The sequence below is a fragment of the Salmo salar genome, chromosome 23 (assembly GCF_965601325.2).
Source record: "Salmo salar chromosome 23, fSalSal1, whole genome shotgun sequence".
Classification (NCBI taxonomy): domain Eukaryota; kingdom Metazoa; phylum Chordata; class Actinopteri; order Salmoniformes; family Salmonidae; genus Salmo; species Salmo salar.
The window spans coordinates 13,812,693-13,839,820 of NC_138313.1; the positions used below are offsets into that span (position 1 = coordinate 13,812,693).

At 44.4% G+C, this 27,128-nt stretch overlaps 48 non-coding genes across 48 annotated transcripts; all 48 read left to right on the top strand.

Annotated features, from left to right (window-relative positions):
- Positions 1-359: 359 nt before the first annotated feature.
- trnad-guc (transfer RNA aspartic acid (anticodon GUC)) lies at positions 360-431 on the top strand. The gene has a single exon. It is a non-coding gene; the product is annotated as a tRNA-Asp (tRNA).
- Positions 432-549: 118 nt separating this feature from the next.
- trnag-gcc (transfer RNA glycine (anticodon GCC)) lies at positions 550-620 on the top strand. The gene has a single exon. It is a non-coding gene; the product is annotated as a tRNA-Gly (tRNA).
- A 552-nt stretch (positions 621-1,172) lies between these two features.
- On the top strand, positions 1,173-1,244 carry trnad-guc (transfer RNA aspartic acid (anticodon GUC)). Its single transcript has one exon. It is a non-coding gene; the product is annotated as a tRNA-Asp (tRNA).
- A 118-nt stretch (positions 1,245-1,362) lies between these two features.
- trnag-gcc (transfer RNA glycine (anticodon GCC)) lies at positions 1,363-1,433 on the top strand. The gene has a single exon. It is a non-coding gene; the product is annotated as a tRNA-Gly (tRNA).
- Positions 1,434-1,985: 552 nt separating this feature from the next.
- Positions 1,986-2,057, top strand: trnad-guc (transfer RNA aspartic acid (anticodon GUC)). The gene has a single exon. It is a non-coding gene; the product is annotated as a tRNA-Asp (tRNA).
- Positions 2,058-2,175: 118 nt separating this feature from the next.
- Positions 2,176-2,246, top strand: trnag-gcc (transfer RNA glycine (anticodon GCC)). Its single transcript has one exon. It is a non-coding gene; the product is annotated as a tRNA-Gly (tRNA).
- Positions 2,247-2,798: 552 nt separating this feature from the next.
- trnad-guc (transfer RNA aspartic acid (anticodon GUC)) lies at positions 2,799-2,870 on the top strand. Its single transcript has one exon. It is a non-coding gene; the product is annotated as a tRNA-Asp (tRNA).
- Positions 2,871-2,988: 118 nt separating this feature from the next.
- trnag-gcc (transfer RNA glycine (anticodon GCC)) lies at positions 2,989-3,059 on the top strand. The gene has a single exon. It is a non-coding gene; the product is annotated as a tRNA-Gly (tRNA).
- A 552-nt stretch (positions 3,060-3,611) lies between these two features.
- trnad-guc (transfer RNA aspartic acid (anticodon GUC)) lies at positions 3,612-3,683 on the top strand. Its single transcript has one exon. It is a non-coding gene; the product is annotated as a tRNA-Asp (tRNA).
- A 118-nt stretch (positions 3,684-3,801) lies between these two features.
- trnag-gcc (transfer RNA glycine (anticodon GCC)) lies at positions 3,802-3,872 on the top strand. Its single transcript has one exon. It is a non-coding gene; the product is annotated as a tRNA-Gly (tRNA).
- Positions 3,873-4,424: 552 nt separating this feature from the next.
- Positions 4,425-4,496, top strand: trnad-guc (transfer RNA aspartic acid (anticodon GUC)). The gene has a single exon. It is a non-coding gene; the product is annotated as a tRNA-Asp (tRNA).
- Positions 4,497-4,614: 118 nt separating this feature from the next.
- trnag-gcc (transfer RNA glycine (anticodon GCC)) lies at positions 4,615-4,685 on the top strand. The gene has a single exon. It is a non-coding gene; the product is annotated as a tRNA-Gly (tRNA).
- A 552-nt stretch (positions 4,686-5,237) lies between these two features.
- trnad-guc (transfer RNA aspartic acid (anticodon GUC)) lies at positions 5,238-5,309 on the top strand. The gene has a single exon. It is a non-coding gene; the product is annotated as a tRNA-Asp (tRNA).
- A 118-nt stretch (positions 5,310-5,427) lies between these two features.
- trnag-gcc (transfer RNA glycine (anticodon GCC)) lies at positions 5,428-5,498 on the top strand. The gene has a single exon. It is a non-coding gene; the product is annotated as a tRNA-Gly (tRNA).
- Positions 5,499-6,050: 552 nt separating this feature from the next.
- Positions 6,051-6,122, top strand: trnad-guc (transfer RNA aspartic acid (anticodon GUC)). The gene has a single exon. It is a non-coding gene; the product is annotated as a tRNA-Asp (tRNA).
- Positions 6,123-6,240: 118 nt separating this feature from the next.
- Positions 6,241-6,311, top strand: trnag-gcc (transfer RNA glycine (anticodon GCC)). Its single transcript has one exon. It is a non-coding gene; the product is annotated as a tRNA-Gly (tRNA).
- A 552-nt stretch (positions 6,312-6,863) lies between these two features.
- trnad-guc (transfer RNA aspartic acid (anticodon GUC)) lies at positions 6,864-6,935 on the top strand. The gene has a single exon. It is a non-coding gene; the product is annotated as a tRNA-Asp (tRNA).
- A 118-nt stretch (positions 6,936-7,053) lies between these two features.
- On the top strand, positions 7,054-7,124 carry trnag-gcc (transfer RNA glycine (anticodon GCC)). Its single transcript has one exon. It is a non-coding gene; the product is annotated as a tRNA-Gly (tRNA).
- A 552-nt stretch (positions 7,125-7,676) lies between these two features.
- On the top strand, positions 7,677-7,748 carry trnad-guc (transfer RNA aspartic acid (anticodon GUC)). The gene has a single exon. It is a non-coding gene; the product is annotated as a tRNA-Asp (tRNA).
- A 118-nt stretch (positions 7,749-7,866) lies between these two features.
- On the top strand, positions 7,867-7,937 carry trnag-gcc (transfer RNA glycine (anticodon GCC)). Its single transcript has one exon. It is a non-coding gene; the product is annotated as a tRNA-Gly (tRNA).
- Positions 7,938-8,489: 552 nt separating this feature from the next.
- Positions 8,490-8,561, top strand: trnad-guc (transfer RNA aspartic acid (anticodon GUC)). Its single transcript has one exon. It is a non-coding gene; the product is annotated as a tRNA-Asp (tRNA).
- A 118-nt stretch (positions 8,562-8,679) lies between these two features.
- Positions 8,680-8,750, top strand: trnag-gcc (transfer RNA glycine (anticodon GCC)). Its single transcript has one exon. It is a non-coding gene; the product is annotated as a tRNA-Gly (tRNA).
- Positions 8,751-9,302: 552 nt separating this feature from the next.
- On the top strand, positions 9,303-9,374 carry trnad-guc (transfer RNA aspartic acid (anticodon GUC)). Its single transcript has one exon. It is a non-coding gene; the product is annotated as a tRNA-Asp (tRNA).
- Positions 9,375-10,929: 1,555 nt separating this feature from the next.
- trnad-guc (transfer RNA aspartic acid (anticodon GUC)) lies at positions 10,930-11,001 on the top strand. Its single transcript has one exon. It is a non-coding gene; the product is annotated as a tRNA-Asp (tRNA).
- Positions 11,002-11,742: 741 nt separating this feature from the next.
- On the top strand, positions 11,743-11,814 carry trnad-guc (transfer RNA aspartic acid (anticodon GUC)). Its single transcript has one exon. It is a non-coding gene; the product is annotated as a tRNA-Asp (tRNA).
- A 1,555-nt stretch (positions 11,815-13,369) lies between these two features.
- On the top strand, positions 13,370-13,441 carry trnad-guc (transfer RNA aspartic acid (anticodon GUC)). Its single transcript has one exon. It is a non-coding gene; the product is annotated as a tRNA-Asp (tRNA).
- Positions 13,442-13,559: 118 nt separating this feature from the next.
- Positions 13,560-13,630, top strand: trnag-gcc (transfer RNA glycine (anticodon GCC)). Its single transcript has one exon. It is a non-coding gene; the product is annotated as a tRNA-Gly (tRNA).
- Positions 13,631-14,182: 552 nt separating this feature from the next.
- trnad-guc (transfer RNA aspartic acid (anticodon GUC)) lies at positions 14,183-14,254 on the top strand. Its single transcript has one exon. It is a non-coding gene; the product is annotated as a tRNA-Asp (tRNA).
- A 118-nt stretch (positions 14,255-14,372) lies between these two features.
- On the top strand, positions 14,373-14,443 carry trnag-gcc (transfer RNA glycine (anticodon GCC)). The gene has a single exon. It is a non-coding gene; the product is annotated as a tRNA-Gly (tRNA).
- Positions 14,444-14,995: 552 nt separating this feature from the next.
- On the top strand, positions 14,996-15,067 carry trnad-guc (transfer RNA aspartic acid (anticodon GUC)). The gene has a single exon. It is a non-coding gene; the product is annotated as a tRNA-Asp (tRNA).
- Positions 15,068-15,185: 118 nt separating this feature from the next.
- Positions 15,186-15,256, top strand: trnag-gcc (transfer RNA glycine (anticodon GCC)). The gene has a single exon. It is a non-coding gene; the product is annotated as a tRNA-Gly (tRNA).
- Positions 15,257-15,808: 552 nt separating this feature from the next.
- Positions 15,809-15,880, top strand: trnad-guc (transfer RNA aspartic acid (anticodon GUC)). The gene has a single exon. It is a non-coding gene; the product is annotated as a tRNA-Asp (tRNA).
- A 1,555-nt stretch (positions 15,881-17,435) lies between these two features.
- Positions 17,436-17,507, top strand: trnad-guc (transfer RNA aspartic acid (anticodon GUC)). The gene has a single exon. It is a non-coding gene; the product is annotated as a tRNA-Asp (tRNA).
- A 741-nt stretch (positions 17,508-18,248) lies between these two features.
- On the top strand, positions 18,249-18,320 carry trnad-guc (transfer RNA aspartic acid (anticodon GUC)). The gene has a single exon. It is a non-coding gene; the product is annotated as a tRNA-Asp (tRNA).
- Positions 18,321-19,061: 741 nt separating this feature from the next.
- trnad-guc (transfer RNA aspartic acid (anticodon GUC)) lies at positions 19,062-19,133 on the top strand. Its single transcript has one exon. It is a non-coding gene; the product is annotated as a tRNA-Asp (tRNA).
- Positions 19,134-19,251: 118 nt separating this feature from the next.
- Positions 19,252-19,322, top strand: trnag-gcc (transfer RNA glycine (anticodon GCC)). The gene has a single exon. It is a non-coding gene; the product is annotated as a tRNA-Gly (tRNA).
- A 552-nt stretch (positions 19,323-19,874) lies between these two features.
- trnad-guc (transfer RNA aspartic acid (anticodon GUC)) lies at positions 19,875-19,946 on the top strand. Its single transcript has one exon. It is a non-coding gene; the product is annotated as a tRNA-Asp (tRNA).
- A 118-nt stretch (positions 19,947-20,064) lies between these two features.
- trnag-gcc (transfer RNA glycine (anticodon GCC)) lies at positions 20,065-20,135 on the top strand. Its single transcript has one exon. It is a non-coding gene; the product is annotated as a tRNA-Gly (tRNA).
- Positions 20,136-20,687: 552 nt separating this feature from the next.
- Positions 20,688-20,759, top strand: trnad-guc (transfer RNA aspartic acid (anticodon GUC)). Its single transcript has one exon. It is a non-coding gene; the product is annotated as a tRNA-Asp (tRNA).
- A 118-nt stretch (positions 20,760-20,877) lies between these two features.
- trnag-gcc (transfer RNA glycine (anticodon GCC)) lies at positions 20,878-20,948 on the top strand. Its single transcript has one exon. It is a non-coding gene; the product is annotated as a tRNA-Gly (tRNA).
- A 552-nt stretch (positions 20,949-21,500) lies between these two features.
- Positions 21,501-21,572, top strand: trnad-guc (transfer RNA aspartic acid (anticodon GUC)). Its single transcript has one exon. It is a non-coding gene; the product is annotated as a tRNA-Asp (tRNA).
- Positions 21,573-23,127: 1,555 nt separating this feature from the next.
- Positions 23,128-23,199, top strand: trnad-guc (transfer RNA aspartic acid (anticodon GUC)). The gene has a single exon. It is a non-coding gene; the product is annotated as a tRNA-Asp (tRNA).
- A 741-nt stretch (positions 23,200-23,940) lies between these two features.
- On the top strand, positions 23,941-24,012 carry trnad-guc (transfer RNA aspartic acid (anticodon GUC)). Its single transcript has one exon. It is a non-coding gene; the product is annotated as a tRNA-Asp (tRNA).
- Positions 24,013-24,753: 741 nt separating this feature from the next.
- On the top strand, positions 24,754-24,825 carry trnad-guc (transfer RNA aspartic acid (anticodon GUC)). The gene has a single exon. It is a non-coding gene; the product is annotated as a tRNA-Asp (tRNA).
- Positions 24,826-24,943: 118 nt separating this feature from the next.
- On the top strand, positions 24,944-25,014 carry trnag-gcc (transfer RNA glycine (anticodon GCC)). The gene has a single exon. It is a non-coding gene; the product is annotated as a tRNA-Gly (tRNA).
- Positions 25,015-25,566: 552 nt separating this feature from the next.
- trnad-guc (transfer RNA aspartic acid (anticodon GUC)) lies at positions 25,567-25,638 on the top strand. Its single transcript has one exon. It is a non-coding gene; the product is annotated as a tRNA-Asp (tRNA).
- Positions 25,639-25,756: 118 nt separating this feature from the next.
- trnag-gcc (transfer RNA glycine (anticodon GCC)) lies at positions 25,757-25,827 on the top strand. The gene has a single exon. It is a non-coding gene; the product is annotated as a tRNA-Gly (tRNA).
- Positions 25,828-26,379: 552 nt separating this feature from the next.
- trnad-guc (transfer RNA aspartic acid (anticodon GUC)) lies at positions 26,380-26,451 on the top strand. The gene has a single exon. It is a non-coding gene; the product is annotated as a tRNA-Asp (tRNA).
- The last annotated feature ends 677 nt before the right edge of the window (positions 26,452-27,128 follow it).

Here is a 27,128-nt window from a genome sequence, read left to right on the forward strand (position 1 = left end):
TTTCCAGTGTGTGAGGTGATTTACTTTGTGCAAGGCTTTAGTTGTTAAATGGGAAACGAATATCCAACAAGTCAGTGACAACTGTCTTGAGTTTGGCCTTTGTGACTATGTCCTGGGATTTTCCACACACACCTCTCCTTCTAACTACTATTGTGTGGCTTGTGAGCGGTATAGAGCAAAACCGACTACATGTACGTGTCCGTGAGGGTCTCAGCTTTCCATAGATGTGTCATAGTAGTCTCTAGCTCTAACCATTCAGTCTCTACAGATGTTTTTGTTGGAAGGGTTAACACCCAACTCTCCAAATTTAGGGATAGTATCCAATGCTCCACATATTTTCAAAGAACCAACCCACCTGCTCCTCGTTAGTATAGTGGTGAGTATCCCCGCCTGTCACGCGGGAGACCGGGGTTCAATTCCCCGACGGGGAGGAAAGACTGATTTTATTAGGGTGTACAATGTCACTGAGCCCACAAAGCGGGAAATATGCTTAGAATTAAAGATTTTTGATACGATATCTAGCCGTGGGGTTTTTTTCATCATTGCAAGGCATTGGTTGTTCAGTGGTAGAATTCTCGCCTGCCACGCGGGAGGCCCGGGTTCGATTCCCGGCCAATGCAGGAACTTTTGAACAAGTCATTTTGACAAGTATGCAACCCCGTGAGGAAGAAATCTCTTTTGAGATTGCCAGGTCGACAGCAATCTCTGGTCATGGTAGAATTCTCAACTGACTCTTGAAAAGTCTGAGTTTGGGCTCACTTACCGTTTGGACATTTATGCATTCTCAGTAGACTTTTGTGAATCCATTGTAGATTTCCAGTGTGTGAGGTGATTTACTTTGTGCAAGGCTTTAGTTGTTAAATGGGAAACGAATATCCAACAAGTCAGTGACAACTGTCTTGAGTTTGGCCTTTGTGACTATGTCCTGGGATTTTCCACACACACCTCTCCTTCTAACTACTATTGTGTGGCTTGTGAGCGGTATAGAGCAAAACCGACTACATGTACGTGTCCGTGAGGGTCTCAGCTTTCCATAGATGTGTCATAGTAGTCTCTAGCTCTAACCATTCAGTCTCTACAGATGTTTTTGTTGGAAGGGTTAACACCCAACTCTCCAAATTTAGGGATAGTATCCAATGCTCCACATATTTTCAAAGAACCAACCCACCTGCTCCTCGTTAGTATAGTGGTGAGTATCCCCGCCTGTCACGCGGGAGACCGGGGTTCAATTCCCCGACGGGGAGGAAAGACTGATTTTATTAGGGTGTACAATGTCACTGAGCCCACAAAGCGGGAAATATGCTTAGAATTAAAGATTTTTGATACGATATCTAGCCGTGGGGTTTTTTTCATCATTGCAAGGCATTGGTTGTTCAGTGGTAGAATTCTCGCCTGCCACGCGGGAGGCCCGGGTTCGATTCCCGGCCAATGCAGGAACTTTTGAACAAGTCATTTTGACAAGTATGCAACCCCGTGAGGAAGAAATCTCTTTTGAGATTGCCAGGTCGACAGCAATCTCTGGTCATGGTAGAATTCTCAACTGACTCTTGAAAAGTCTGAGTTTGGGCTCACTTACCGTTTGGACATTTATGCATTCTCAGTAGACTTTTGTGAATCCATTGTAGATTTCCAGTGTGTGAGGTGATTTACTTTGTGCAAGGTTTTAGTTGTTAAATGGGAAACGAATATCCAACAAGTCAGTGACAACTGTCTTGAGTTTGGCCTTTGTGACTATGTCCTGGGATTTTCCACACACACCTCTCCTTCTAACTACTATTGTGTGGCTTGTGAGCGGTATAGAGCAAAACCGACTACATGTACGTGTCCGTGAGGGTCTCAGCTTTCCATAGATGTGTCATAGTAGTCTCTAGCTCTAACCATTCAGTCTCTACAGATGTTTTTGTTGGAAGGGGTAACACCCAACTCTCCAAATTTAGGGATAGTATCCAATGCTCCACATATTTTCAAAGAACCAACCCACCTGCTCCTCGTTAGTATAGTGGTGAGTATCCCCGCCTGTCACGCGGGAGACCGGGGTTCAATTCCCCGACGGGGAGGAAAGACTGATTTTATTAGGGTGTACAATGTCACTGAGCCCACAAAGCGGGAAATATGCTTAGAATTAAAGATTTTTGATACGATATCTAGCCGTGGGTTTTTTTTCATCATTGCAAGGCATTGGTTGTTCAGTGGTAGAATTCTCGCCTGCCACGCGGGAGGCCCGGGTTCGATTCCCGGCCAATGCAGGAACTTTTGAACAAGTCATTTTGACAAGTATGCAACCCCGTGAGGAAGAAATCTCTTTTGAGATTGCCAGGTCGACAGCAATCTCTGGTCATGGTAGAATTCTCAACTGACTCTTGAAAAGTCTGAGTTTGGGCTCACTTACCGTTTGGACATTTATGCATTCTCAGTAGACTTTTGTGAATCCATTGTAGATTTCCAGTGTGTGAGGTGATTTACTTTGTGCAAGGCTTTAGTTGTTAAATGGGAAACGAATATCCAACAAGTCAGTGACAACTGTCTTGAGTTTGGCCTTTGTGACTATGTCCTGGGATTTTCCACACACACCTCTCCTTCTAACTACTATTGTGTGGCTTGTGAGCGGTATAGAGCAAAACCGACTACATGTACGTGTCCGTGAGGGTCTCAGCTTTCCATAGATGTGTCATAGTAGTCTCTAGCTCTAACCATTCAGTCTCTACAGATGTTTTTGTTGGAAGGGTTAACACCCAACTCTCCAAATTTAGGGATAGTATCCAATGCTCCACATATTTTCAAAGAACCAACCCACCTGCTCCTCGTTAGTATAGTGGTGAGTATCCCCGCCTGTCACGCGGGAGACCGGGGTTCAATTCCCCGACGGGGAGGAAAGACTGATTTTATTAGGGTGTACAATGTCACTGAGCCCACAAAGCGGGAAATATGCTTAGAATTAAAGATTTTTGATACGATATCTAGCCGTGGGGTTTTTTTCATCATTGCAAGGCATTGGTTGTTCAGTGGTAGAATTCTCGCCTGCCACGCGGGAGGCCCGGGTTCGATTCCCGGCCAATGCAGGAACTTTTGAACAAGTCATTTTGACAAGTATGCAACCCCGTGAGGAAGAAATCTCTTTTGAGATTGCCAGGTCGACAGCAATCTCTGGTCATGGTAGAATTCTCAACTGACTCTTGAAAAGTCTGAGTTTGGGCTCACTTACCGTTTGGACATTTATGCATTCTCAGTAGACTTTTGTGAATCCATTGTAGATTTCCAGTGTGTGAGGTGATTTACTTTGTGCAAGGCTTTAGTTGTTAAATGGGAAACGAATATCCAACAAGTCAGTGACAACTGTCTTGAGTTTGGCCTTTGTGACTATGTCCTGGGATTTTCCACACACACCTCTCCTTCTAACTACTATTGTGTGGCTTGTGAGCGGTATAGAGCAAAACCGACTACATGTACGTGTCCGTGAGGGTCTCAGCTTTCCATAGATGTGTCATAGTAGTCTCTAGCTCTAACCATTCAGTCTCTACAGATGTTTTTGTTGGAAGGGGTAACACCCAACTCTCCAAATTTAGGGATAGTATCCAATGCTCCACATATTTTCAAAGAACCAACCCACCTGCTCCTCGTTAGTATAGTGGTGAGTATCCCCGCCTGTCACGCGGGAGACCGGGGTTCAATTCCCCGACGGGGAGGAAAGACTGATTTTATTAGGGTGTACAATGTCACTGAGCCCACAAAGCGGGAAATATGCTTAGAATTAAAGATTTTTGATACGATATCTAGCCGTGGGTTTTTTTTCATCATTGCAAGGCATTGGTTGTTCAGTGGTAGAATTCTCGCCTGCCACGCGGGAGGCCCGGGTTCGATTCCCGGCCAATGCAGGAACTTTTGAACAAGTCATTTTGACAAGTATGCAACCCCGTGAGGAAGAAATCTCTTTTGAGATTGCCAGGTCGACAGCAATCTCTGGTCATGGTAGAATTCTCAACTGACTCTTGAAAAGTCTGAGTTTGGGCTCACTTACCGTTTGGACATTTATGCATTCTCAGTAGACTTTTGTGAATCCATTGTAGATTTCCAGTGTGTGAGGTGATTTACTTTGTGCAAGGCTTTAGTTGTTAAATGGGAAACGAATATCCAACAAGTCAGTGACAACTGTCTTGAGTTTGGCCTTTGTGACTATGTCCTGGGATTTTCCACACACACCTCTCCTTCTAACTACTATTGTGTGGCTTGTGAGCGGTATAGAGCAAAACCGACTACATGTACGTGTCCGTGAGGGTCTCAGCTTTCCATAGATGTGTCATAGTAGTCTCTAGCTCTAACCATTCAGTCTCTACAGATGTTTTTGTTGGAAGGGTTAACACCCAACTCTCCAAATTTAGGGATAGTATCCAATGCTCCACATATTTTCAAAGAACCAACCCACCTGCTCCTCGTTAGTATAGTGGTGAGTATCCCCGCCTGTCACGCGGGAGACCGGGGTTCAATTCCCCGACGGGGAGGAAAGACTGATTTTATTAGGGTGTACAATGTCACTGAGCCCACAAAGCGGGAAATATGCTTAGAATTAAAGATTTTTGATACGATATCTAGCCGTGGGTTTTTTTTCATCATTGCAAGGCATTGGTTGTTCAGTGGTAGAATTCTCGCCTGCCACGCGGGAGGCCCGGGTTCGATTCCCGGCCAATGCAGGAACTTTTGAACAAGTCATTTTGACAAGTATGCAACCCCGTGAGGAAGAAATCTCTTTTGAGATTGCCAGGTCGACAGCAATCTCTGGTCATGGTAGAATTCTCAACTGACTCTTGAAAAGTCTGAGTTTGGGCTCACTTACCGTTTGGACATTTATGCATTCTCAGTAGACTTTTGTGAATCCATTGTAGATTTCCAGTGTGTGAGGTGATTTACTTTGTGCAAGGCTTTAGTTGTTAAATGGGAAACGAATATCCAACAAGTCAGTGACAACTGTCTTGAGTTTGGCCTTTGTGACTATGTCCTGGGATTTTCCACACACACCTCTCCTTCTAACTACTATTGTGTGGCTTGTGAGCGGTATAGAGCAAAACCGACTACATGTACGTGTCCGTGAGGGTCTCAGCTTTCCATAGATGTGTCATAGTAGTCTCTAGCTCTAACCATTCAGTCTCTACAGATGTTTTTGTTGGAAGGGTTAACACCCAACTCTCCAAATTTAGGGATAGTATCCAATGCTCCACATATTTTCAAAGAACCAACCCACCTGCTCCTCGTTAGTATAGTGGTGAGTATCCCCGCCTGTCACGCGGGAGACCGGGGTTCAATTCCCCGACGGGGAGGAAAGACTGATTTTATTAGGGTGTACAATGTCACTGAGCCCACAAAGCGGGAAATATGCTTAGAATTAAAGATTTTTGATACGATATCTAGCCGTGGGGTTTTTTTCATCATTGCAAGGCATTGGTTGTTCAGTGGTAGAATTCTCGCCTGCCACGCGGGAGGCCCGGGTTCGATTCCCGGCCAATGCAGGAACTTTTGAACAAGTCATTTTGACAAGTATGCAACCCCGTGAGGAAGAAATCTCTTTTGAGATTGCCAGGTCGACAGCAATCTCTGGTCATGGTAGAATTCTCAACTGACTCTTGAAAAGTCTGAGTTTGGGCTCACTTACCGTTTGGACATTTATGCATTCTCAGTAGACTTTTGTGAATCCATTGTAGATTTCCAGTGTGTGAGGTGATTTACTTTGTGCAAGGCTTTAGTTGTTAAATGGGAAACGAATATCCAACAAGTCAGTGACAACTGTCTTGAGTTTGGCCTTTGTGACTATGTCCTGGGATTTTCCACACACACCTCTCCTTCTAACTACTATTATGTGGCTTGTGAGCGGTATAGAGAAAAATCGACTACATGTACGTGTCCGTGAGGGTCTCAGCTTTCCATAGATGTGTCATAGTAGTCTCTAGCTCTAACCATTCAGTCTCTACAGATGTTTTTGTTGGAAGGGTTAACACCCAACTCTCCAAATTTAGGGATAGTATCCAATGCTCCACATTTTTTCAAAGAACCAACCCACCTGCTCCTCGTTAGTATAGTGGTGAGTATCCCCGCCTGTCACGCGGGAGACCGGGGTTCAATTCCCCGACGGGGAGGAAAGACTGATTTTATTAGGGTGTACAATGTCACTGAGCCCACAAAGCGGGAAATATGCTTAGAATTAAAGATTTTTGATACGATATCTAGCCGTGGGGTTTTTTTCATCATTGCAAGGCATTGGTTGTTCAGTGGTAGAATTCTCGCCTGCCACGCGGGAGGCCCGGGTTCGATTCCCGGCCAATGCAGGAACTTTTGAACAAGTCATTTTGACAAGTATGCAACCCCGTGAGGAAGAAATCTCTTTTGAGATTGCCAGGTCGACAGCAATCTCTGGTCATGGTAGAATTCTCAACTGACTCTTGAAAAGTCTGAGTTTGGGCTCACTTACCGTTTGGACATTTATGCATTCTCAGTAGACTTTTGTGAATCCATTGTAGATTTCCAGTGTGTGAGGTGATTTACTTTGTGCAAGGCTTTAGTTGTTAAATGGGAAACGAATATCCAACAAGTCAGTGACAACTGTCTTGAGTTTGGCCTTTGTGACTATGTCCTGGGATTTTCCACACACACCTCTCCTTCTAACTACTATTATGTGGCTTGTGAGCGGTATAGAGAAAAATCGACTACATGTACGTGTCCGTGAGGGTCTCAGCTTTCCATAGATGTGTCATAGTAGTCTCTAGCTCTAACCATTCAGTCTCTACAGATGTTTTTGTTGGAAGGGTTAACACCCAACTCTCCAAATTTAGGGATAGTATCCAATGCTCCACATTTTTTCAAAGAACCAACCCACCTGCTCCTCGTTAGTATAGTGGTGAGTATCCCCGCCTGTCACGCGGGAGACCGGGGTTCAATTCCCCGACGGGGAGGAAAGACTGATTTTATTAGGGTGTACAATGTCACTGAGCCCACAAAGCGGGAAATATGCTTAGAATTAAAGATTTTTGATACGATATCTAGCCGTGGGGTTTTTTTCATCATTGCAAGGCATTGGTTGTTCAGTGGTAGAATTCTCGCCTGCCACGCGGGAGGCCCGGGTTCGATTCCCGGCCAATGCAGGAACTTTTGAACAAGTCATTTTGACAAGTATGCAACCCCGTGAGGAAGAAATCTCTTTTGAGATTGCCAGGTCGACAGCAATCTCTGGTCATGGTAGAATTCTCAACTGACTCTTGAAAAGTCTGAGTTTGGGCTCACTTACCGTTTGGACATTTATGCATTCTCAGTAGACTTTTGTGAATCCATTGTAGATTTCCAGTGTGTGAGGTGATTTACTTTGTGCAAGGCTTTAGTTGTTAAATGGGAAACGAATATCCAACAAGTCAGTGACAACTGTCTTGAGTTTGGCCTTTGTGACTATGTCCTGGGATTTTCCACACACACCTCTCCTTCTAACTACTATTGTGTGGCTTGTGAGCGGTATAGAGCAAAACCGACTACATGTACGTGTCCGTGAGGGTCTCAGCTTTCCATAGATGTGTCATAGTAGTCTCTAGCTCTAACCATTCAGTCTCTACAGATGTTTTTGTTGGAAGGGTTAACACCCAACTCTCCAAATTTAGGGATAGTATCCAATGCTCCACATTTTTTCAAAGAACCAACCCACCTGCTCCTCGTTAGTATAGTGGTGAGTATCCCCGCCTGTCACGCGGGAGACCGGGGTTCAATTCCCCGACGGGGAGGAAAGACTGATTTTATTAGGGTGTACAATGTCACTGAGCCCACAAAGCGGGAAATATGCTTAGAATTAAAGATTTTTGATACGATATCTAGCCGTGGGGTTTTTTTCATCATTGCAAGGCATTGGTTGTTCAGTGGTAGAATTCTCGCCTGCCACGCGGGAGGCCCGGGTTCGATTCCCGGCCAATGCAGGAACTTTTGAACAAGTCATTTTGACAAGTATGCAACCCCGTGAGGAAGAAATCTCTTTTGAGATTGCCAGGTCGACAGCAATCTCTGGTCATGGTAGAATTCTCAACTGACTCTTGAAAAGTCTGAGTTTGGGCTCACTTACCGTTTGGACATTTATGCATTCTCAGTAGACTTTTGTGAATCCATTGTAGATTTCCAGTGTGTGAGGTGATTTACTTTGTGCAAGGCTTTAGTTGTTAAATGGGAAACGAATATCCAACAAGTCAGTGACAACTGTCTTGAGTTTGGCCTTTGTGACTATGTCCTGGGATTTTCCACACACACCTCTCCTTCTAACTACTATTATGTGGCTTGTGAGCGGTATAGAGAAAAATCGACTACATGTACGTGTCCGTGAGGGTCTCAGCTTTCCATAGATGTGTCATAGTAGTCTCTAGCTCTAACCATTCAGTCTCTACAGATGTTTTTGTTGGAAGGGTTAACACCCAACTCTCCAAATTTAGGGATAGTATCCAATGCTCCACATTTTTTCAAAGAACCAACCCACCTGCTCCTCGTTAGTATAGTGGTGAGTATCCCCGCCTGTCACGCGGGAGACCGGGGTTCAATTCCCCGACGGGGAGGAAAGACTGATTTTATTAGGGTGTACAATGTCACTGAGCCCACAAAGCGGGAAATATGCTTAGAATTAAAGATTTTTGATACGATATCTAGCCGTGGGGTTTTTTTCATCATTGCAAGGCATTGGTTGTTCAGTGGTAGAATTCTCGCCTGCCACGCGGGAGGCCCGGGTTCGATTCCCGGCCAATGCAGGAACTTTTGAACAAGTCATTTTGACAAGTATGCAACCCCGTGAGGAAGAAATCTCTTTTGAGATTGCCAGGTCGACAGCAATCTCTGGTCATGGTAGAATTCTCAACTGACTCTTGAAAAGTCTGAGTTTGGGCTCACTTACCGTTTGGACATTTATGCATTCTCAGTAGACTTTTGTGAATCCATTGTAGATTTCCAGTGTGTGAGGTGATTTACTTTGTGCAAGGCTTTAGTTGTTAAATGGGAAACGAATATCCAACAAGTCAGTGACAACTGTCTTGAGTTTGGCCTTTGTGACTATGTCCTGGGATTTTCCACACACACCTCTCCTTCTAACTACTATTATGTGGCTTGTGAGCGGTATAGAGAAAAATCGACTACATGTACGTGTCCGTGAGGGTCTCAGCTTTCCATAGATGTGTCATAGTAGTCTCTAGCTCTAACCATTCAGTCTCTACAGATGTTTTTGTTGGAAGGGTTAACACCCAACTCTCCAAATTTAGGGATAGTATCCAATGCTCCACATTTTTTCAAAGAACCAACCCACCTGCTCCTCGTTAGTATAGTGGTGAGTATCCCCGCCTGTCACGCGGGAGACCGGGGTTCAATTCCCCGACGGGGAGGAAAGACTGATTTTATTAGGGTGTACAATGTCACTGAGCCCACAAAGCGGGAAATATGCTTAGAATTAAAGATTTTTGATACGATATCTAGCCGTGGGGTTTTTTTCATCATCGCAAGGCATTGGTTGTTCAGTGGTAGAATTCTCGCCTGCCACGCGGGAGGCCCGGGTTTGATTCCCGGCCAATGCAGGAAGTTTTGAACAAGTCATTTTGACAAGTATGCAACCCCGTGAGGAAGAAATCTCTTTTGAGATTGCCAGGTCGACAGCAATCTCTGGTCATGGTAGAATTCTCAACTGACTCTTGAAAAGTCTGAGTTTGGGCTCACTTACCGTTTGGACATTTATGCATTCTCAGTAGACTTTTGTGAATCCATTGTAGATTTCCAGTGTGTGAGGTGATTTACTTTGTGCAAGGCTTTAGTTGTTAAATGGGAAACGAATATCCAACAAGTCAGTGACAACTGTCTTGAGTTTGGCCTTTGTGACTATGTCCTGGGATTTTCCACACACACCTCTCCTTCTAACTACTATTATGTGGCTTGTGAGCGGTATAGAGCAAAATCGACTACATGTACGTGTCCGTGAGGGTCTCAGCTTTCCATAGATGTGTCATAGTAGTCTCTAGCTCTAACCATTCAGTCTCTACAGATGTTTTTGTTGGAAGGGTTAACACCCAACTCTCCTAATTTAGGGTTAGTATCCAATGCTCCACATTTTTTCAAACAACCAACCCACCTGCTCCTTGTTAGTATAGTGGTGAGTATCCCCGCCTGTCACGCGGGAGACCGGGGTTCAATTCCCCGACGGGGAGGGAAAGACTGATTTTATTAGGGTGTACAATGTCACTGAGCCCACAAAGCGGGAAATATGCTTAGAATTAAAGATTTTTGATACGATATCTAGCCGTGGGTTTTTTTTCATCATTGCAAGGCATTGGTTGTTCAGTGGTAGAATTCTCGCCTGCCACGCGGGAGGCCCGGGTTTGATTCCCGGCCAATGCAGGAACTTTTGAACAAGTCATTTTGACAAGTATGCAACCCCGTGAGGAAGAAATCTCTTTTGAGATTGCCAGGTCGACAGCAATCTCTGGTCATGGTAGAATTCTCAACTGACTCTTGAAAAGTCTGAGTTTGGGCTCACTTACCGTTTGGACATTTATGCATTCTCAGTAGACTTTTGTGAATCCATTGTAGATTTCCAGTGTGTGAGGTGATTTACTTTGTGCAAGGCTTTAGTTGTTAAATGGGAAACGAATATCCAACAAGTCAGTGACAACTGTCTTGAGTTTGGCCTTTGTGACTATGTCCTGGGATTTTCCACACACACCTCTCCTTCTAACTACTATTATGTGGCTTGTGAGCGGTATAGAGAAAAATCGACTACATGTACGTGTCCGTGAGGGTCTCAGCTTTCCATAGATGTGTCATAGTAGTCTCTAGCTCTAACCATTCAGTCTCTACAGATGTTTTTGTTGGAAGGGTTAACACCCAACTCTCCAAATTTAGGGATAGTATCCAATGCTCCACATTTTTTCAAAGAACCAACCCACCTGCTCCTCGTTAGTATAGTGGTGAGTATCCCCGCCTGTCACGCGGGAGACCGGGGTTCAATTCCCCGACGGGGAGGAAAGACTGATTTTATTAGGGTGTACAATGTCACTGAGCCCACAAAGCGGGAAATATGCTTAGAATTAAAGATTTTTGATACGATATCTAGCCGTGGGGTTTTTTTCATCATTGCAAGGCATTGGTTGTTCAGTGGTAGAATTCTCGCCTGCCACGCGGGAGGCCCGGGTTTGATTCCCGGCCAATGCAGGAACTTTTGAACAAGTCATTTTGACAAGTATGCAACCCCGTGAGGAAGAAATCTCTTTTGAGATTGCCAGGTCGACAGCAATCTCTGGTCATGGTAGAATTCTCAACTGACTCTTGAAAAGTCTGAGTTTGGGCTCACTTACCGTTTGGACATTTATGCATTCTCAGTAGACTTTTGTGAATCCATTGTAGATTTCCAGTGTGTGAGGTGATTTACTTTGTGCAAGGCTTTAGTTGTTAAATGGGAAACGAATATCCAACAAGTCAGTGACAACTGTCTTGAGTTTGGCCTTTGTGACTATGTCCTGGGATTTTCCGCACACACCTCTCCTTCTAACTACTATTATGTGGCTTGTGAGCGGTATAGAGAAAAATCGACTACATGTACGTGTCCGTGAGGGTCTCAGCTTTCCATAGATGTGTCATAGTAGTCTCTAGCTCTAACCATTCAGTCTCTACAGATGTTTTTGTTGGAAGGGTTAACACCCAACTCTCCAAATTTAGGGATAGTATCCAATGCTCCACATTTTTTCAAAGAACCAACCCACCTGCTCCTCGTTAGTATAGTGGTGAGTATCCCCGCCTGTCACGCGGGAGACCGGGGTTCAATTCCCCGACGGGGAGGAAAGACTGATTTTATTAGGGTGTACAATGTCACTGAGCCCACAAAGCGGGAAATATGCTTAGAATTAAAGATTTTTGATACGATATCTAGCCGTGGGGTTTTTTTCATCATCGCAAGGCATTGGTTGTTCAGTGGTAGAATTCTCGCCTGCCACGCGGGAGCCCCGGGTTTGATTCCCGGCCAATGCAGGAAGTTTTGAACAAGTCATTTTGACAAGTATGCAACCCCGTGAGGAAGAAATCTCTTTTGAGATTGCCAGGTCGACAGCAATCTCTGGTCATGGTAGAATTCTCAACTGACTCTTGAAAAGTCTGAGTTTGGGCTCACTTACCGTTTGGACATTTATGCATTCTCAGTAGACTTTTGTGAATCCATTGTAGATTTCCAGTGTGTGAGGTGATTTACTTTGTGCAAGGCTTTAGTTGTTAAATGGGAAACGAATATCCAACAAGTCAGTGACAACTGTCTTGAGTTTGGCCTTTGTGACTATGTCCTGGGATTTTCCACACACACCTCTCCTTCTAACTACTATTATGTGGCTTGTGAGCGGTATAGAGCAAAATCGACTACATGTACGTGTCCGTGAGGGTCTCAGCTTTCCATAGATGTGTCATAGTAGTCTCTAGCTCTAACCATTCAGTCTCTACAGATGTTTTTGTTGGAAGGGTTAACACCCAACTCTCCTAATTTAGGGTTAGTATCCAATGCTCCACATTTTTTCAAACAACCAACCCACCTGCTCCTTGTTAGTATAGTGGTGAGTATCCCCGCCTGTCACGCGGGAGACCGGGGTTCAATTCCCCGACGGGGAGGGAAAGACTGATTTTATTAGGGTGTACAATGTCACTGAGCCCACAAAGCGGGAAATATGCTTAGAATTAAAGATTTTTGATACGATATCTAGCCGTGGGTTTTTTTTCATCATTGCAAGGCATTGGTTGTTCAGTGGTAGAATTCTCGCCTGCCACGCGGGAGGCCCGGGTTTGATTCCCGGCCAATGCAGGAACTTTTGAACAAGTCATTTTGACAAGTATGCAACCCCGTGAGGAAGAAATCTCTTTTGAGATTGCCAGGTCGACAGCAATCTCTGGTCATGGTAGAATTCTCAACTGACTCTTGAAAAGTCTGAGTTTGGGCTCACTTACCGTTTGGACATTTATGCATTCTCAGTAGACTTTTGTGAATCCATTGTAGATTTCCAGTGTGTGAGGTGATTTACTTTGTGCAAGGCTTTAGTTGTTAAATGGGAAACGAATATCCAACAAGTCAGTGACAACTGTCTTGAGTTTGGCCTTTGTGACTATGTCCTGGGATTTTCCACACACACCTCTCCTTCTAACTACTATTATGTGGCTTGTGAGCGGTATAGAGAAAAATCGACTACATGTACGTGTCCGTGAGGGTCTCAGCTTTCCATAGATGTGTCATAGTAGTCTCTAGCTCTAACCATTCAGTCTCTACAGATGTTTTTGTTGGAAGGGTTAACACCCAACTCTCCAAATTTAGGGATAGTATCCAATGCTCCACATTTTTTCAAAGAACCAACCCACCTGCTCCTCGTTAGTATAGTGGTGAGTATCCCCGCCTGTCACGCGGGAGACCGGGGTTCAATTCCCCGACGGGGAGGAAAGACTGATTTTATTAGGGTGTACAATGTCACTGAGCCCACAAAGCGGGAAATATGCTTAGAATTAAAGATTTTTGATACGATATCTAGCCGTGGGGTTTTTTTCATCATTGCAAGGCATTGGTTGTTCAGTGGTAGAATTCTCGCCTGCCACGCGGGAGGCCCGGGTTCGATTCCCGGCCAATGCAGGAACTTTTGAACAAGTCATTTTGACAAGTATGCAACCCCGTGAGGAAGAAATCTCTTTTGAGATTGCCAGGTCGACAGCAATCTCTGGTCATGGTAGAATTCTCAACTGACTCTTGAAAAGTCTGAGTTTGGGCTCACTTACCGTTTGGACATTTATGCATTCTCAGTAGACTTTTGTGAATCCATTGTAGATTTCCAGTGTGTGAGGTGATTTACTTTGTGCAAGGCTTTAGTTGTTAAATGGGAAACGAATATCCAACAAGTCAGTGACAACTGTCTTGAGTTTGGCCTTTGTGACTATGTCCTGGGATTTTCCACACACACCTCTCCTTCTAACTACTATTATGTGGCTTGTGAGCGGTATAGAGAAAAATCGACTACATGTACGTGTCCGTGAGGGTCTCAGCTTTCCATAGATGTGTCATAGTAGTCTCTAGCTCTAACCATTCAGTCTCTACAGATGTTTTTGTTGGAAGGGTTAACACCCAACTCTCCAAATTTAGGGATAGTATCCAATGCTCCACATTTTTTCAAAGAACCAACCCACCTGCTCCTCGTTAGTATAGTGGTGAGTATCCCCGCCTGTCACGCGGGAGACCGGGGTTCAATTCCCCGACGGGGAGGAAAGACTGATTTTATTAGGGTGTACAATGTCACTGAGCCCACAAAGCGGGAAATATGCTTAGAATTAAAGATTTTTGATACGATATCTAGCCGTGGGGTTTTTTTCATCATTGCAAGGCATTGGTTGTTCAGTGGTAGAATTCTCGCCTGCCACGCGGGAGGCCCGGGTTCGATTCCCGGCCAATGCAGGAACTTTTGAACAAGTCATTTTGACAAGTATGCAACCCCGTGAGGAAGAAATCTCTTTTGAGATTGCCAGGTCGACAGCAATCTCTGGTCATGGTAGAATTCTCAACTGACTCTTGAAAAGTCTGAGTTTGGGCTCACTTACCGTTTGGACATTTATGCATTCTCAGTAGACTTTTGTGAATCCATTGTAGATTTCCAGTGTGTGAGGTGATTTACTTTGTGCAAGGCTTTAGTTGTTAAATGGGAAACGAATATCCAACAAGTCAGTGACAACTGTCTTGAGTTTGGCCTTTGTGACTATGTCCTGGGATTTTCCACACACACCTCTCCTTCTAACTACTATTATGTGGCTTGTGAGCGGTATAGAGAAAAATCGACTACATGTACGTGTCCGTGAGGGTCTCAGCTTTCCATAGATGTGTCATAGTAGTCTCTAGCTCTAACCATTCAGTCTCTACAGATGTTTTTGTTGGAAGGGTTAACACCCAACTCTCCAAATTTAGGGATAGTATCCAATGCTCCACATTTTTTCAAAGAACCAACCCACCTGCTCCTCGTTAGTATAGTGGTGAGTATCCCCGCCTGTCACGCGGGAGACCGGGGTTCAATTCCCCGACGGGGAGGAAAGACTGATTTTATTAGGGTGTACAATGTCACTGAGCCCACAAAGCGGGAAATATGCTTAGAATTAAAGATTTTTGATACGATATCTAGCCGTGGGGTTTTTTTCATCATTGCAAGGCATTGGTTGTTCAGTGGTAGAATTCTCGCCTGCCACGCGGGAGGCCCGGGTTCGATTCCCGGCCAATGCAGGAACTTTTGAACAAGTCATTTTGACAAGTATGCAACCCCGTGAGGAAGAAATCTCTTTTGAGATTGCCAGGTCGACAGCAATCTCTGGTCATGGTAGAATTCTCAACTGACTCTTGAAAAGTCTGAGTTTGGGCTCACTTACCGTTTGGACATTTATGCATTCTCAGTAGACTTTTGTGAATCCATTGTAGATTTCCAGTGTGTGAGGTGATTTACTTTGTGCAAGGCTTTAGTTGTTAAATGGGAAACGAATATCCAACAAGTCAGTGACAACTGTCTTGAGTTTGGCCTTTGTGACTATGTCCTGGGATTTTCCACACACACCTCTCCTTCTAACTACTATTATGTGGCTTGTGAGCGGTATAGAGAAAAATCGACTACATGTACGTGTCCGTGAGGGTCTCAGCTTTCCATAGATGTGTCATAGTAGTCTCTAGCTCTAACCATTCAGTCTCTACAGATGTTTTTGTTGGAAGGGTTAACACCCAACTCTCCAAATTTAGGGATAGTATCCAATGCTCCACATTTTTTCAAAGAACCAACCCACCTGCTCCTCGTTAGTATAGTGGTGAGTATCCCCGCCTGTCACGCGGGAGACCGGGGTTCAATTCCCCGACGGGGAGGAAAGACTGATTTTATTAGGGTGTACAATGTCACTGAGCCCACAAAGCGGGAAATATGCTTAGAATTAAAGATTTTTGATACGATATCTAGCCGTGGGGTTTTTTTCATCATCGCAAGGCATTGGTTGTTCAGTGGTAGAATTCTCGCCTGCCACGCGGGAGGCCCGGGTTTGATTCCCGGCCAATGCAGGAAGTTTTGAACAAGTCATTTTGACAAGTATGCAACCCCGTGAGGAAGAAATCTCTTTTGAGATTGCCAGGTCGACAGCAATCTCTGGTCATGGTAGAATTCTCAACTGACTCTTGAAAAGTCTGAGTTTGGGCTCACTTACCGTTTGGACATTTATGCATTCTCAGTAGACTTTTGTGAATCCATTGTAGATTTCCAGTGTGTGAGGTGATTTACTTTGTGCAAGGCTTTAGTTGTTAAATGGGAAACGAATATCCAACAAGTCAGTGACAACTGTCTTGAGTTTGGCCTTTGTGACTATGTCCTGGGATTTTCCACACACACCTCTCCTTCTAACTACTATTATGTGGCTTGTGAGCGGTATAGAGCAAAATCGACTACATGTACGTGTCCGTGAGGGTCTCAGCTTTCCATAGATGTGTCATAGTAGTCTCTAGCTCTAACCATTCAGTCTCTACAGATGTTTTTGTTGGAAGGGTTAACACCCAACTCTCCTAATTTAGGGTTAGTATCCAATGCTCCACATTTTTTCAAACAACCAACCCACCTGCTCCTTGTTAGTATAGTGGTGAGTATCCCCGCCTGTCACGCGGGAGACCGGGGTTCAATTCCCCGACGGGGAGGGAAAGACTGATTTTATTAGGGTGTACAATGTCACTGAGCCCACAAAGCGGGAAATATGCTTAGAATTAAAGATTTTTGATACGATATCTAGCCGTGGGTTTTTTTTCATCATTGCAAGGCATTGGTTGTTCAGTGGTAGAATTCTCGCCTGCCACGCGGGAGGCCCGGGTTTGATTCCCGGCCAATGCAGGAACTTTTGAACAAGTCATTTTGACAAGTATGCAACCCCGTGAGGAAGAAATCTCTTTTGAGATTGCCAGGTCGACAGCAATCTCTGGTCATGGTAGAATTCTCAACTGACTCTTGAAAAGTCTGAGTTTGGGCTCACTTACCGTTTGGACATTTATGCATTCTCAGTAGACTTTTGTGAATCCATTGTAGATTTCCAGTGTGTGAGGTGATTTACTTTGTGCAAGGCTTTAGTTGTTAAATGGGAAACGAATATCCAACAAGTCAGTGACAACTGTCTTGAGTTTGGCCTTTGTGACTATGTCCTGGGATTTTCCACACACACCTCTCCTTCTAACTACTATTATGTGGCTTGTGAGCGGTATAGAGAAAAATCGACTACATGTACGTGTCCGTGAGGGTCTCAGCTTTCCATAGATGTGTCATAGTAGTCTCTAGCTCTAACCATTCAGTCTCTACAGATGTTTTTGTTGGAAGGGTTAACACCCAACTCTCCAAATTTAGGGATAGTATCCAATGCTCCACATTTTTTCAAAGAACCAACCCACCTGCTCCTCGTTAGTATAGTGGTGAGTATCCCCGCCTGTCACGCGGGAGACCGGGGTTCAATTCCCCGACGGGGAGGAAAGACTGATTTTATTAGGGTGTACAATGTCACTGAGCCCACAAAGCGGGAAATATGCTTAGAATTAAAGATTTTTGATACGATATCTAGCCGTGGGGTTTTTTTCATCATTGCAAGGCATTGGTTGTTCAGTGGTAGAATTCTCGCCTGCCACGCGGGAGGCCCGGGTTTGATTCCCGGCCAATGCAGGAACTTTTGAACAAGTCATTTTGACAAGTATGCAACCCCGTGAGGAAGAAATCTCTTTTGAGATTGCCAGGTCGACAGCAATCTCTGGTCATGGTAGAATTCTCAACTGACTCTTGAAAAGTCTGAGTTTGGGCTCACTTACCGTTTGGACATTTATGCATTCTCAGTAGACTTTTGTGAATCCATTGTAGATTTCCAGTGTGTGAGGTGATTTACTTTGTGCAAGGCTTTAGTTGTTAAATGGGAAACGAATATCCAACAAGTCAGTGACAACTGTCTTGAGTTTGGCCTTTGTGACTATGTCCTGGGATTTTCCGCACACACCTCTCCTTCTAACTACTATTATGTGGCTTGTGAGCGGTATAGAGAAAAATCGACTACATGTACGTGTCCGTGAGGGTCTCAGCTTTCCATAGATGTGTCATAGTAGTCTCTAGCTCTAACCATTCAGTCTCTACAGATGTTTTTGTTGGAAGGGTTAACACCCAACTCTCCAAATTTAGGGATAGTATCCAATGCTCCACATTTTTTCAAAGAACCAACCCACCTGCTCCTCGTTAGTATAGTGGTGAGTATCCCCGCCTGTCACGCGGGAGACCGGGGTTCAATTCCCCGACGGGGAGGAAAGACTGATTTTATTAGGGTGTACAATGTCACTGAGCCCACAAAGCGGGAAATATGCTTAGAATTAAAGATTTTTGATACGATATCTAGCCGTGGGGTTTTTTTCATCATCGCAAGGCATTGGTTGTTCAGTGGTAGAATTCTCGCCTGCCACGCGGGAGGCCCGGGTTTGATTCCCGGCCAATGCAGGAAGTTTTGAACAAGTCATTTTGACAAGTATGCAACCCCGTGAGGAAGAAATCTCTTTTGAGATTGCCAGGTCGACAGCAATCTCTGGTCATGGTAGAATTCTCAACTGACTCTTGAAAAGTCTGAGTTTGGGCTCACTTACCGTTTGGACATTTATGCATTCTCAGTAGACTTTTGTGAATCCATTGTAGATTTCCAGTGTGTGAGGTGATTTACTTTGTGCAAGGCTTTAGTTGTTAAATGGGAAACGAATATCCAACAAGTCAGTGACAACTGTCTTGAGTTTGGCCTTTGTGACTATGTCCTGGGATTTTCCACACACACCTCTCCTTCTAACTACTATTGTGTGGCTTGTGAGCGGTATAGAGCAAAACCGACTACATGTACGTGTCCGTGAGGGTCTCAGCTTTCCATAGATGTGTCATAGTAGTCTCTAGCTCTAACCATTCAGTCTCTACAGATGTTTTTGTTGGAAGGGTTAACACCCAACTCTCCAAATTTAGGGATAGTATCCAATGCTCCACATTTTTTCAAAGAACCAACCCACCTGCTCCTCGTTAGTATAGTGGTGAGTATCCCCGCCTGTCACGCGGGAGACCGGGGTTCAATTCCCCGACGGGGAGGAAAGACTGATTTTATTAGGGTGTACAATGTCACTGAGCCCACAAAGCGGGAAATATGCTTAGAATTAAAGATTTTTGATACGATATCTAGCCGTGGGGTTTTTTTCATCATTGCAAGGCATTGGTTGTTCAGTGGTAGAATTCTCGCCTGCCACGCGGGAGGCCCGGGTTCGATTCCCGGCCAATGCAGGAACTTTTGAACAAGTCATTTTGACAAGTATGCAACCCCGTGAGGAAGAAATCTCTTTTGAGATTGCCAGGTCGACAGCAATCTCTGGTCATGGTAGAATTCTCAACTGACTCTTGAAAAGTCTGAGTTTGGGCTCACTTACCGTTTGGACATTTATGCATTCTCAGTAGACTTTTGTGAATCCATTGTAGATTTCCAGTGTGTGAGGTGATTTACTTTGTGCAAGGCTTTAGTTGTTAAATGGGAAACGAATATCCAACAAGTCAGTGACAACTGTCTTGAGTTTGGCCTTTGTGACTATGTCCTGGGATTTTCCACACACACCTCTCCTTCTAACTACTATTATGTGGCTTGTGAGCGGTATAGAGAAAAATCGACTACATGTACGTGTCCGTGAGGGTCTCAGCTTTCCATAGATGTGTCATAGTAGTCTCTAGCTCTAACCATTCAGTCTCTACAGATGTTTTTGTTGGAAGGGTTAACACCCAACTCTCCAAATTTAGGGATAGTATCCAATGCTCCACATTTTTTCAAAGAACCAACCCACCTGCTCCTCGTTAGTATAGTGGTGAGTATCCCCGCCTGTCACGCGGGAGACCGGGGTTCAATTCCCCGACGGGGAGGAAAGACTGATTTTATTAGGGTGTACAATGTCACTGAGCCCACAAAGCGGGAAATATGCTTAGAATTAAAGATTTTTGATACGATATCTAGCCGTGGGGTTTTTTTCATCATTGCAAGGCATTGGTTGTTCAGTGGTAGAATTCTCGCCTGCCACGCGGGAGGCCCGGGTTCGATTCCCGGCCAATGCAGGAACTTTTGAACAAGTCATTTTGACAAGTATGCAACCCCGTGAGGAAGAAATCTCTTTTGAGATTGCCAGGTCGACAGCAATCTCTGGTCATGGTAGAATTCTCAACTGACTCTTGAAAAGTCTGAGTTTGGGCTCACTTACCGTTTGGACATTTATGCATTCTCAGTAGACTTTTGTGAATCCATTGTAGATTTCCAGTGTGTGAGGTGATTTACTTTGTGCAAGGCTTTAGTTGTTAAATGGGAAACGAATATCCAACAAGTCAGTGACAACTGTCTTGAGTTTGGCCTTTGTGACTATGTCCTGGGATTTTCCACACACACCTCTCCTTCTAACTACTATTATGTGGCTTGTGAGCGGTATAGAGAAAAATCGACTACATGTACGTGTCCGTGAGGGTCTCAGCTTTCCATAGATGTGTCATAGTAGTCTCTAGCTCTAACCATTCAGTCTCTACAGATGTTTTTGTTGGAAGGGTTAACACCCAACTCTCCAAATTTAGGGATAGTATCCAATGCTCCACATTTTTTCAAAGAACCAACCCACCTGCTCCTCGTTAGTATAGTGGTGAGTATCCCCGCCTGTCACGCGGGAGACCGGGGTTCAATTCCCCGACGGGGAGGAAAGACTGATTTTATTAGGGTGTACAATGTCACTGAGCCCACAAAGCGGGAAATATGCTTAGAATTAAAGATTTTTGATACGATATCTAGCCGTGGGGTTTTTTTCATCATTGCAAGGCATTGGTTGTTCAGTGGTAGAATTCTCGCCTGCCACGCGGGAGGCCCGGGTTCGATTCCCGGCCAATGCAGGAACTTTTGAACAAGTCATTTTGACAAGTATGCAACCCCGTGAGGAAGAAATCTCTTTTGAGATTGCCAGGTCGACAGCAATCTCTGGTCATGGTAGAATTCTCAACTGACTCTTGAAAAGTCTGAGTTTGGGCTCACTTACCGTTTGGACATTTATGCATTCTCAGTAGACTTTTGTGAATCCATTGTAGATTTCCAGTGTGTGAGGTGATTTACTTTGTGCAAGGCTTTAGTTGTTAAATGGGAAACGAATATCCAACAAGTCAGTGACAACTGTCTTGAGTTTGGCCTTTGTGACTATGTCCTGGGATTTTCCACACACACCTCTCCTTCTAACTACTATTATGTGGCTTGTGAGCGGTATAGAGAAAAATCGACTACATGTACGTGTCCGTGAGGGTCTCAGCTTTCCATAGATGTGTCATAGTAGTCTCTAGCTCTAACCATTCAGTCTCTACAGATGTTTTTGTTGGAAGGGTTAACACCCAACTCTCCAAATTTAGGGATAGTATCCAATGCTCCACATTTTTTCAAAGAACCAACCCACCTGCTCCTCGTTAGTATAGTGGTGAGTATCCCCGCCTGTCACGCGGGAGACCGGGGTTCAATTCCCCGACGGGGAGGAAAGACTGATTTTATTAGGGTGTACAATGTCACTGAGCCCACAAAGCGGGAAATATGCTTAGAATTAAAGATTTTTGATACGATATCTAGCCGTGGGGTTTTTTTCATCATCGCAAGGCATTGGTTGTTCAGTGGTAGAATTCTCGCCTGCCACGCGGGAGGCCCGGGTTTGATTCCCGGCCAATGCAGGAAGTTTTGAACAAGTCATTTTGACAAGTATGCAACCCCGTGAGGAAGAAATCTCTTTTGAGATTGCCAGGTCGACAGCAATCTCTGGTCATGGTAGAATTCTCAACTGACTCTTGAAAAGTCTGAGTTTGGGCTCACTTACCGTTTGGACATTTATGCATTCTCAGTAGACTTTTGTGAATCCATTGTAGATTTCCAGTGTGTGAGGTGATTTACTTTGTGCAAGGCTTTAGTTGTTAAATGGGAAACGAATATCCAACAAGTCAGTGACAACTGTCTTGAGTTTGGCCTTTGTGACTATGTCCTGGGATTTTCCACACACACCTCTCCTTCTAACTACTATTATGTGGCTTGTGAGCGGTATAGAGCAAAATCGACTACATGTACGTGTCCGTGAGGGTCTCAGCTTTCCATAGATGTGTCATAGTAGTCTCTAGCTCTAACCATTCAGTCTCTACAGATGTTTTTGTTGGAAGGGTTAACACCCAACTCTCCTAATTTAGGGTTAGTATCCAATGCTCCACATTTTTTCAAACAACCAACCCACCTGCTCCTTGTTAGTATAGTGGTGAGTATCCCCGCCTGTCACGCGGGAGACCGGGGTTCAATTCCCCGACGGGGAGGGAAAGACTGATTTTATTAGGGTGTACAATGTCACTGAGCCCACAAAGCGGGAAATATGCTTAGAATTAAAGATTTTTGATACGATATCTAGCCGTGGGTTTTTTTTCATCATTGCAAGGCATTGGTTGTTCAGTGGTAGAATTCTCGCCTGCCACGCGGGAGGCCCGGGTTTGATTCCCGGCCAATGCAGGAACTTTTGAACAAGTCATTTTGACAAGTATGCAACCCCGTGAGGAAGAAATCTCTTTTGAGATTGCCAGGTCGACAGCAATCTCTGGTCATGGTAGAATTCTCAACTGACTCTTGAAAAGTCTGAGTTTGGGCTCACTTACCGTTTGGACATTTATGCATTCTCAGTAGACTTTTGTGAATCCATTGTAGATTTCCAGTGTGTGAGGTGATTTACTTTGTGCAAGGCTTTAGTTGTTAAATGGGAAACGAATATCCAACAAGTCAGTGACAACTGTCTTGAGTTTGGCCTTTGTGACTATGTCCTGGGATTTTCCACACACACCTCTCCTTCTAACTACTATTATGTGGCTTGTGAGCGGTATAGAGAAAAATCGACTACATGTACGTGTCCGTGAGGGTCTCAGCTTTCCATAGATGTGTCATAGTAGTCTCTAGCTCTAACCATTCAGTCTCTACAGATGTTTTTGTTGGAAGGGTTAACACCCAACTCTCCAAATTTAGGGATAGTATCCAATGCTCCACATTTTTTCAAAGAACCAACCCACCTGCTCCTCGTTAGTATAGTGGTGAGTATCCCCGCCTGTCACGCGGGAGACCGGGGTTCAATTCCCCGACGGGGAGGAAAGACTGATTTTATTAGGGTGTACAATGTCACTGAGCCCACAAAGCGGGAAATATGCTTAGAATTAAAGATTTTTGATACGATATCTAGCCGTGGGGTTTTTTTCATCATTGCAAGGCATTGGTTGTTCAGTGGTAGAATTCTCGCCTGCCACGCGGGAGGCCCGGGTTTGATTCCCGGCCAATGCAGGAACTTTTGAACAAGTCATTTTGACAAGTATGCAACCCCGTGAGGAAGAAATCTCTTTTGAGATTGCCAGGTCGACAGCAATCTCTGGTCATGGTAGAATTCTCAACTGACTCTTGAAAAGTCTGAGTTTGGGCTCACTTACCGTTTGGACATTTATGCATTCTCAGTAGACTTTTGTGAATCCATTGTAGATTTCCAGTGTGTGAGGTGATTTACTTTGTGCAAGGCTTTAGTTGTTAAATGGGAAACGAATATCCAACAAGTCAGTGACAACTGTCTTGAGTTTGGCCTTTGTGACTATGTCCTGGGATTTTCCGCACACACCTCTCCTTCTAACTACTATTATGTGGCTTGTGAGCGGTATAGAGAAAAATCGACTACATGTACGTGTCCGTGAGGGTCTCAGCTTTCCATAGATGTGTCATAGTAGTCTCTAGCTCTAACCATTCAGTCTCTACAGATGTTTTTGTTGGAAGGGTTAACACCCAACTCTCCAAATTTAGGGATAGTATCCAATGCTCCACATTTTTTCAAAGAACCAACCCACCTGCTCCTCGTTAGTATAGTGGTGAGTATCCCCGCCTGTCACGCGGGAGACCGGGGTTCAATTCCCCGACGGGGAGGAAAGACTGATTTTATTAGGGTGTACAATGTCACTGAGCCCACAAAGCGGGAAATATGCTTAGAATTAAAGATTTTTGATACGATATCTAGCCGTGGGGTTTTTTTCATCATCGCAAGGCATTGGTTGTTCAGTGGTAGAATTCTCGCCTGCCACGCGGGAGGCCCGGGTTTGATTCCCGGCCAATGCAGGAAGTTTTGAACAAGTCATTTTGACAAGTATGCAACCCCGTGAGGAAGAAATCTCTTTTGAGATTGCCAGGTCGACAGCAATCTCTGGTCATGGTAGAATTCTCAACTGACTCTTGAAAAGTCTGAGTTTGGGCTCACTTACCGTTTGGACATTTATGCATTCTCAGTAGACTTTTGTGAATCCATTGTAGATTTCCAGTGTGTGAGGTGATTTACTTTGTGCAAGGCTTTAGTTGTTAAATGGGAAACGAATATCCAACAAGTCAGTGACAACTGTCTTGAGTTTGGCCTTTGTGACTATGTCCTGGGATTTTCCACACACACCTCTCCTTCTAACTACTATTATGTGGCTTGTGAGCGGTATAGAGCAAAATCGACTACATGTACGTGTCCGTGAGGGTCTCAGCTTTCCATAGATGTGTCATAGTAGTCTCTAGCTCTAACCATTCAGTCTCTACAGATGTTTTTGTTGGAAGGGTTAACACCCAACTCTCCAAATTTAGGGATAGTATCCAATGCTCCACATTTTTTCAAAGAACCAACCCACCTGCTCCTCGTTAGTATAGTGGTGAGTATCCCCGCCTGTCACGCGGGAGACCGGGGTTCAATTCCCCGACGGGGAGGAAAGACTGATTTTATTAGGGTGTACAATGTCACTGAGCCCACAAAGCGGGAAATATGCTTAGAATTAAAGATTTTTGATACGATATCTAGCCGTGGGTTTTTTTTCATCATTGCAAGGCATTGGTTGTTCAGTGGTAGAATTCTCGCCTGCCACGCGGGAGGCCCGGGTTCGATTCCCGGCCAATGCAGGAACTTTTGAACAAGTCATTTTGACAAGTATGCAACCCCGTGAGGAAGAAATCTCTTTTGAGATTGCCAGGTCGACAGCAATCTCTGGTCATGGTAGAATTCTCAACTGACTCTTGAAAAGTCTGAGTTTGGGCTCACTTACCGTTTGGACATTTATGCATTCTCAGTAGACTTTTGTGAATCCATTGTAGATTTCCAGTGTGTGAGGTGATTTACTTTGTGCAAGGCTTTAGTTGTTAAATGGGAAACGAATATCCAACAAGTCAGTGACAACTGTCTTGAGTTTGGCCTTTGTGACTATGTCCTGGGATTTTCCACACACACCTCTCCTTCTAACTACTATTATGTGGCTTGTGAGCGGTATAGAGAAAAATCGACTACATGTACGTGTCCGTGAGGGTCTCAGCTTTCCATAGATGTGTCATAGTAGTCTCTAGCTCTAACCATTCAGTCTCTACAGATGTTTTTGTTGGAAGGGTTAACACCCAACTCTCCAAATTTAGGGATAGTATCCAATGCTCCACATTTTTTCAAAGAACCAACCCACCTGCTCCTCGTTAGTATAGTGGTGAGTATCCCCGCCTGTCACGCGGGAGACCGGGGTTCAATTCCCCGACGGGGAGGAAAGACTGATTTTATTAGGGTGTACAATGTCACTGAGCCCACAAAGCGGGAAATATGCTTAGAATTAAAGATTTTTGATACGATATCTAGCCGTGGGTTTTTTTTCATCATTGCAAGGCATTGGTTGTTCAGTGGTAGAATTCTCGCCTGCCACGCGGGAGGCCCGGGTTCGATTCCCGGCCAATGCAGGAACTTTTGAACAAGTCATTTTGACAAGTATGCAACCCCGTGAGGAAGAAATCTCTTTTGAGATTGCCAGGTCGACAGCAATCTCTGGTCATGGTAGAATTCTCAACTGACTCTTGAAAAGTCTGAGTTTGGGCTCACTTACCGTTTGGACATTTATGCATTCTCAGTAGACTTTTGTGAATCCATTGTAGATTTCCAGTGTGTGAGGTGATTTACTTTGTGCAAGGCTTTAGTTGTTAAATGGGAAACGAATATCCAACAAGTCAGTGACAACTGTCTTGAGTTTGGCCTTTGTGACTATGTCCTGGGATTTTCCACACACACCTCTCCTTCTAACTACTATTATGTGGCTTGTGAGCGGTATAGAGAAAAATCGACTACATGTACGTGTCCGTGAGGGTCTCAGCTTTCCATAGATGTGTCATAGTAGTCTCTAGCTCTAACCATTCAGTCTCTACAGATGTTTTTGTTGGAAGGGTTAACACCCAACTCTCCAAATTTAGGGATAGTATCCAATGCTCCACATTTTTTCAAAGAACCAACCCACCTGCTCCTCGTTAGTATAGTGGTGAGTATCCCCGCCTGTCACGCGGGAGACCGGGGTTCAATTCCCCGACGGGGAGGAAAGACTGATTTTATTAGGGTGTACAATGTCACTGAGCCCACAAAGCGGGAAATATGCTTAGAATTAAAGATTTTTGATACGATATCTAGCCGTGGGGTTTTTTTCATCATTGCAAGGCATTGGTTGTTCAGTGGTAGAATTCTCGCCTGCCACGCGGGAGGCCCGGGTTTGATTCCCGGCCAATGCAGGAACTTTTGAACAAGTCATTTTGACAAGTATGCAACCCCGTGAGGAAGAAATCTCTTTTGAGATTGCCAGGTCGACAGCAATCTCTGGTCATGGTAGAATTCTCAACTGACTCTTGAAAAGTCTGAGTTTGGGCTCACTTACCGTTTGGACATTTATGCATTCTCAGTAGACTTTTGTGAATCCATTGTAGATTTCCAGTGTGTGAGGTGATTTACTTTGTGCAAGGCTTTAGTTGTTAAATGGGAAACGAATATCCAACAAGTCAGTGACAACTGTCTTGAGTTTGGCCTTTGTGACTATGTCCTGGGATTTTCCGCACACACCTCTCCTTCTAACTACTATTATGTGGCTTGTGAGCGGTATAGAGAAAAATCGACTACATGTACGTGTCCGTGAGGGTCTCAGCTTTCCATAGATGTGTCATAGTAGTCTCTAGCTCTAACCATTCAGTCTCTACAGATGTTTTTGTTGGAAGGGTTAACACCC